The 8,320-nt window shown below is 37.1% G+C and overlaps 1 long non-coding RNA gene across 1 annotated transcript; it reads left to right on the top strand.

Annotated features, from left to right (window-relative positions):
• Positions 1 to 437: 437 nt before the first annotated feature.
• On the top strand, positions 438 to 7,767 carry LOC140006069 (uncharacterized). Its single transcript, XR_011813656.1, has 3 exons — positions 438 to 4,921; positions 6,716 to 6,791; positions 7,556 to 7,767. It is a non-coding gene; the product is annotated as an uncharacterized lncRNA (long non-coding RNA).
• Positions 7,768 to 8,320: the final 553 nt, after the last annotated feature.

Genomic DNA, 8,320 nt, shown 5'->3' on the forward strand with positions numbered 1-8,320 from the left:
TTCTATTTCTGCCGGCTCCATTTTCCATCCAAAAAACCCTTTTTGAACTATACTTTGGGTTATTTGTGCAAAATATTGGGTTATTTGAATTTTTGCCAAGTTAAGTTAATATTTCTTGACGTAGAGTGTGTTATTGCTTTAATATTAATTCCTTGAATGTCAATAGCTAATTTTAAGTATCGATAATGATAGGTGTTAAGGGAGACTAGAACTAAGTTGAATCGTTTTAAGGGCAAACTTTCTACAATTACCCTTAGGATGATGTATTTCAATAATTGAATTCTGCAAGGGTAGTATACCAGTAGGCATTCGATTTACATTTGGGATAAATTTTGGAATTTGATTAGGATTGAGGACGTAAGTGGAACCTTGGATGAAATGTGAAAAGACCAAAATAGCCCTTCTCCAATTCAAATTCACCATGCAGCCAAGAAATGATTCTTGAACAAATGCAACTCCAAACACTTCCCAATTTCTGCCGAATCCGTTTCCACTTCACAATCCAGTAGTTTCTATCCTTAGTGTCGGTTTCTTTCTCCACTACCACACGCCACTATATCAACTATTAATCACCACAACTCTTCCATTTTTTGGTTACACATTTCCATTGCCTTATTCTGCCGTGAGCTGTGATGGAGCAATTGCATAGGGATTAACGACCGAGAGGGAGAGCTGAGCATCTCATTGTTTCCTTTCGGCCGCAAGCTAAAAGAAGAGAGAGGGAGAGAGAAAACCGAGAAGGGAGCTGCGGCTGAAATCTGGAACTTGGAGAAGGAATTTCGGGCAATAAGGAAGGAAAGGGAAAAGAAGAGGAGCTTGGGCAAAGGAGTCGAATCTTCCAGTCAGCACCCGAATCCACCACCGCCACCTGAAAGTAATTTCACGAAGCAAGAGCACGGTAAGTTTTTTCTTTTCCTCTCTTTAAATTTCAGTTCTTGTCAAGTTTTTTTGAAGGGGGATTGCCGTGGTTCCCGTTAGTGCAATTTGTTGTTAATTGACCTCAATTTTTGAATGTGCATGCCGTATATGAAAATTGAACTGAAATGCTTGTTTTCCGAAGAATTTTTGGGCTGATTGTAACTTCAACTGAAAGAGGATTCGGTGAATTTTCTAATGCCCTTAACCTGTTTGAAGAAATGCCTGATAGAAAACGTTGAGTCAAAGCGGCAAAAATTAATGAATCTTGTGCGTGTCTGTGTGTGAGATGCGGCAAAGAGATGTTCATGTTCAGACACTTCTCTCTTGTTTTCATTTCTGTTCTGTTTGTTAGCCTTTCCCTCGTAGGAACTGGAGTTCCATTTAGAATTGGGAATGATCGAGTTTCTTTGTATGGACTTGTGCTAGTTGTATTTCTCTTTTGGAAATGAGCACTAGTTGAAATTTGTTGCTGTTTTTGTCTGTAAAAGAAAGCTGAATTGGAAGCTAACTTGGAAGCTAACGTTTTGATTGTTCGGAGAAGATGATTAATCATTTGATTTTGCAGTTCCAGTCCCCTAACTTTTGAGTATTTTTATAATGGCCTGAATGATTTGCTTTTTCTTGCAAGTAGGTCATGAATTGATTTCAAATTGACCTCTGACCTTTGATGAAATCACATGCAAGCCCACATAACTTCCAGATCTTGTTCACTTAAGTCATGATTTAATCATAAATTGACCCCTGGACGTTATTTTTTCTTTAATTTCGGCCCCTGAACCATGAGCAATCTTATCACAGCCCGGCTGATTTGATTAATCCCTCAATTAGGTCCCTACTTTTGTTTTGTTTGAGCCTCTCAAGTCCCCCCCTTATTTTGATATGACCCGAAAAATTGGAAAAAAGTAAATTTGTTTCTCCCTTTTAGATTTCAATCATCTTCTAATATGCATGAGTAGTCTCTTAACTAGATTAATTCTTGTTTGTAGGTTATGATTGTGGTTTAATAATTTTATTTGATTTTATCATGTTGGGTTTTAGTGAAATGTGTGATTTGGGTTGAAAGGTTCTTTTGACTTGGGTTTAAGGGATTTGGTTTAGATTATTTTGTTGGGTTTCTTGTTGGGCCTAAGAGGGTTAAAATTCAAAGCTTTTGGTTGGGTTTTAGGATTGGGTTGTTGATTAATTTGGTTGGGTTTTACTTGATAAATAATAGGCTGGCCCATTTATTTTTTGTTTCGGACTTCCGTTGGGCTGAAGGGTTAAAGCCCATCGGTCCTGTTGGATTATTCTTGGGGTCAAAATAATATACTAGCCCACTTGTTTTTCCTTGGACTCCCGATTGGGCCAAGTGATTTTGGCCCAAGAAAGGTGACAATGGCCCATTCCCTTTTGTTTTGGGATTTCCGATTGGGCTTGGAAGGGTCTGGCCCAAACGAACAAATAAATAGCCCATTCCCTTTTGTTCTGGATTTCGATTGGGCTGAGGGGAAGTTTTGGCCCAAACAAATAAATTAATGGTCCAATGGCCTGTTTTAAGCAATCTGATAACTGGATTTGCAAACCAGTCCCTGGATTTCATTTTAACTATACTGTGGCCCTAGACATTTTCAATTTCATTCAATTGGGTCCTTACTTTAATTGCAAATAGGTCCCTGAACTTTATTTTTCTTTAATTTTGACCTCAAAATTTTGACAATCTTTACAATCAGGTCCTCTCTTCTCTTGACTTCTTAAATGTGGGTTGTTTGACATGATTTAATTGATTCAAATTCATGCTTATTTTTTTATCCTTCGTGATTATTTGTCAAATAAATTGGTACCTTGACCTTTTTATTGTTTTGAAGCTAATATCTCATTTACTCGATTTCCATTTCAAGGGAGGTACACTCTATCCCTCATTTGCACTTCATTTGACCCTACGTGCTCCTACGTGTTATGTGAATATGCATGTCTATTTCGCTTTCCTTGCCTTTCCTTAATTCCTTGCACTTATTTCATTTACTTTTGCTTTTTATTTAAGTTATTCATTATGGGGTATGTGTACACCTCTTGGCTTGTAATAGATAGGGCTTGGAGGAGCATTCGATGAAGACCTATCGAAGACGTGTGCCTAGCTAGCAAATGTAATAGTTAGGGCTTTAATTGCCTTATGTGTCTTGCCTGCTTAGTTGTTACATGTTAATTTGCTTTGTTAGGGCCTTGCATCTAGTCGAGCATGCTAAATGTTATGTGCTACGTGTTTATAAGTGTTTGGCATGTTTACTCGCTTTCCATGGTCATGAATGAATGTGATGGACGAATGTACGTTTCCACTAGTCCAACGCTAGTCGGAATTCATAGAATGGGCTAGTCCAACGCTAGACCCTTAGGGATTTCCCCTCGTTAGTACATGTTTGCATGTTCATTACATGTCATGCATTCTTTTAGTTTTATCATTTTGCATGCCCCTCGACCCCCTTTTCCCTCCATTTTAGGATTTTTGCATTTCATGCTAGTTATAGGGTTCATTTGCTTGAGAGTCCCCTTAAATATGGGATATAGACGAGTGTGGCTTTTTCTAAGCCTTAGCACGCTTGTATTCCCTCTATAAAAGGGTAAATTGAGTCACGATTTAGGTCTCCCCGTACCCAATATGCATGCGTTCCCTAGGCTCATGCATTCTAAATCCACTCTATCATTACACTTTCACTTTTCATTTCATTTGCACACATACACCTTTTATCCCTTCACTTGCACACGAACGCTTTTATCATCACTTGCACACATGCACTTCATATTATCATTTCACATATCGTACCTTGCCCACTCACGTGCACATTTTCCTTTACATATTTATTGTTTTTTTATTACTTTTTCAAAACTCATGTCCTCACATTGCATACGTGCATTCCATTCATTTGCATCCCACTCGCATTATTCGTGACTTCTTCAAAGGATCGTCATTGGGCTTCACAATTAATGTGATTGGCACCACTCAACCTTTGAAGAGAAATTTCCCCAATACCCCTAGGTCTAGGGTTTGCATTCATGTAGTACATCCAAATGTAATAAATTCTTTGATTAAAACAAGAAAATCTTTGATTAAATCAAGCAACTAGCCTTGGCTAGGTCGAAGGGGTGCCTTGGATTTTATCCTTGCCTTCCCCTTCGTCAAATGTGACTCCCGAACCTTTTTCGTTGGTTTACGTGGACTAGGAGTCGTTTAAAAGGGGTTTCTTACTACTTTTTCCTATTTTTCTTTAAAAATTCATTTTTAGGTGACTTGGTACACCTTAACTCATTACCAAGTGGCGACTCCGATTTTTTATTTCAAAAAACCCTTTTTAAACTATAATTTTGGGTCAAATCGTCGCATTCTCAAACCCCCATTTAGACCCATTTTTCTTTTAAATCACAATTCATTTTCCAAATCACAAATTGAATCAAAAAATACATTTTTAAACCATTTATTTATTTTATCAAAAAATGGGGCGCGACAATTAGTTAGTAATATTATCGTTATAAGAATTTCTTAGAAGTTTCACTTTATCGCGCTAAAATCGGAAGTACGCGTTTTTACGCGTGCGATTAATGGAGGGACTTAAGGCCATTATTTTTGGAATATTAAGAGTGAATAACAATAGTATGTATACAAGGGAATTAGAAGTTTAGTGCACTAGTGAATTAAACCCGAGAGGAATTGAGCACAAAACGCGCGTGTACGCGTACTATTGGAGAATTGACTTTTGTACACTTGAAACCCACAATTGCTAAGCTTCTCACGGAAGCCTCACCATCAGCAAACACTTTCTATTCCTCACACCCAACAGCCGAACCAGCAAAGGAGAAAAACAACTCTAATTCCATCCTAATTCCTTCACCAAATCTTCTCCAATTCGCTTCAAATTTCACCCGCACTTAGTTTAACAATTGGAGATTACATCTAGCTAAGAAAAGGAGCTACAATCCGTGGGTTTTCTTGACCTAAGGAGAGCCGAAATTTCTGTCTTGAACATCAAAGCGAGTAAGTAACGATCAACTCTTAAATTCTTGTTTTATGAGAGTAGTAATGCACATTTAAGAGCATGCATGCATATTGGTAGCTTGGATATGTTGAAAAATGGTTGTGTGGGTTCTATGAACTCCCACCTTGGATATATGGACTGATTTGTGGTGTTTTGATGGTAATAATGTTTATTTAGTGCTTAAACTAGTGGATTAATGTTGGGTTATTGATAGAAACTCAAGGATGGTGCATTGACCAAAAGTGACCGTTTTGCCCCTGTCTTGTTCGAGCACTTTGGTGTGAAATTTTGAGGATCTAATGGCTTGTTTATGTTTTTTACATGTTATATTGATTGTGTAAAATTTTTCATGGAAAAATAACATGATTTGGTTGGTTAAATGAAGTGATTTCCAAAGTTTAGAAAACTGGAAAATGATTCCCGTCACTGCCCAGGCAGTCACCTTATTTTGGCTATAACTCATCGCTCCGATGTCGGAATCGAGTGCCGTTTGTGGCACTAGAAACTAGACATTCCCAGCTTTCATTTGGTATAAAATGTACATTCTGGTTCCACTCGAGTGTGCCAAACCATTCATTTGAAAATTACTGTCCTGTTTCGTTTGTCACTGGGAGGCAGATTATGAACTGCGATTTGATGCTCACGTATGACCTGGTTATGAACAGATTTTGAAAATGGTTTCTTCTGAGAAAATGTAGCCTTTTGAATTTATTTTTCAATTCCACCAACCACGCTCAATTCTGAATTGAATTGAGTGATTTATGATCAAAATTCAAATCTGGTCTTGTGAAGGAATACCATGCATTTGGACAGATTTGAAACTAACAATGATTTGGGACTTGATATCCGAAGCTTCTTAGTGTAAATCACCTATCAAATGTACCTTGGACATATTTTAGACATTACCTACTAGAATGAACCGTGTTTGAGGTTTTTTATTGGCCAAACGTTTTGAAAACGGAAAAAAACGGAAGTCCAAGGTAGATTTGCCGAGGAACTTCTTGGGAATTTAGTGGTTTCATTAACCAACTTTCCGAACATATTTTTCTATGAAATTTGGCAAGAGAGTGGCCCTTATATGGTAGTATATTCATGCTAAATTTGGTACCATTCCAAGTCCGTTTCGTTGCTCAACTAAACTTCCAAAGTTCATGATTTGAGTTGGAAAACCCTTGATTAATAAGAAAATTTTAGTAACTTTGAGCTACCATATCTTGGTGCTCAAAGCTCCGAATCTTGTTCCGTTTATTTTGTTTTAAACTTAGATTGTAACTCTAATAGAGTTCCAAATTTCAGAGGTTAGTTCGGATCAAGTGAATTTTTCTGAATTTTCAAAGTTGGCCAAAAACCAACCTAAACCTGTCTTCAATGCCCCAGAACAGCAACTTTGAGCCAAATATTGGATACCTTCCATTTGGAATCATGGAAAAGTGTATTCTAGGAACTTTTAGTACTTTGGAACTAGTTTCCAACGGTACCAAATTTTCCAATTTCGGACGTGTAAAGAATGAGATACGATTTTTCAAAATAAGTGTAACAAATCTGAAAATTTCTAACTTAAAGGAAATGGAGTTTTTCAAACTCTCTTTTCCCTTTTAATATCCCTTGATCGTTTTACACTCGATTTTAAGGATGTAAATCAGATTTTGCTTGTGTTTTAAAACTCCACTTTTGAGTCTCAATTTACGAATAATTAAAGCTCATTCTCGTAAAATTTTCTTAGATTGTACAAGAGTGCAATCTTCCTTATTAATTGGGGTTTATAAGTGATAGTTTATTTTTAAATGTTCAAGCGCTCAAGAGGACCTTCCAGAGGATCTCACGGGAGACGCCTAAACCATCATTTGAACTTGCTACTTGAATCACTCGGTGAGTGTCAAGTGCATGAATTTGTTGCTAAGTGTTTACTGCTTCTTATCCGTTATTTGAATTTGGAAATTTAGAGACGAGTGTGTACTTTACCGCACTCGTTCTCTTTCAAATGAAATTATATTCGAATTTTGCTATGTGAATTCATATTCGACTTGTATGTAGTAATGTGGATTTGATTCGTATATATGATTCGTATTTGTAATTCCTAGTCGGAATCGTCGATTTGAGCGTTGCTCATCGACTTATATTCGTATTCGTATTCGGGGGACGCCCAAACTCGTTGGTTAACTTTGCGAATCGGGCCAGCATGGGCTTGGTCGATAAGCTTAGCCAACCATGAGATATTCGTAGAGCATGATCTATTGGAGAGATCTTGCTCGGCATTACTCACGCAGTATTGCCATGATATACTTGAGTATTATCAAAACTTTGATGAGCGGGCCCGGTAAGGGGGTGTAACGGTGACGGGATTCGAAGAAAAGTGGTGTATCTACGGATTTGATACTTATGTGGTTGACGGAGTGTCAACGTGAGATGCGATCAAGACTTCGACTCGACTCGACTACGTGAAATTTAGCTCCTGAGAGTTACAGTATCCTTGAATTGTTTGTCTACTTTTCTTACTGGAAATGTGAATTATTCGAACTTTATAGCTTTACTTACGGTGTATTTGTTGTTGCTATTTGGAATACGTGCTTGCATGTGTGTTTCTTGGCCTCACGAGCATTCGTTCACCTCGTTAGATTTGTTTTTCTTAACAGGACCGGATGGAAAGATTTTGGAGAAAAGCCGACTAGATTACTCTTTTGATTAGTACCTTGGTTATAATTGTTTAGTCGACTTATAATTGTTGTATTTTGAAATTTGATGCATTTTTTATTTGGCATATTGGATGTATTTGTCTAGACAACTTTTGGATGTTGTATATATTTGGGAATTGATGTATCTTTTGAATCCTGATGTAAGAATTGGATAACTGATGTATTCTGAACTCGTGGTGTAAGATTTGGATAATTGATTATGGAAGCGACTTTTCCTTATTAGACTAGTATAAATTGTTATATATTGTTAAGCTTGAATCGATTTGTCTCGAGTCCTGGCGAGAGCTGGACAGACGTCCCGCGGATACCCTTTGGTTCGCCTTAGGGAGAAGTGGGGGCGTCACACAATTTGGTTACTTAATCTTCATATAGAGCATGATTGGATGTTTAATTTAGAATATGTGAAGAATTTTACAATTTTAGTGAAATTTTAGAGTTGAAACTGAACATGTGCATAATGTATGTTTCTTAGATTGAGTTTTGCTCTCAATTTTGTTATTATATGGTGATATTATAATTACCTAGTAAAGGATATATGCTTATACATCATATTCTAGGTAAAGAGGATGCTAATTTTGTTAAATGCATAAAAAGTTAGGAAAATGTGGTGTGATGATGTGAGAAATTTTGGCAACAAATTATTTGCAACAACTATTCATGCTTTTGTCACTTTTTGCATCTTTTAACCCTTACCTAGTTTATTTG

This window comes from Coffea arabica, chromosome 4e (genome assembly GCF_036785885.1).
Source record: "Coffea arabica cultivar ET-39 chromosome 4e, Coffea Arabica ET-39 HiFi, whole genome shotgun sequence".
NCBI lineage: Eukaryota > Viridiplantae > Streptophyta > Magnoliopsida > Gentianales > Rubiaceae > Coffea > Coffea arabica.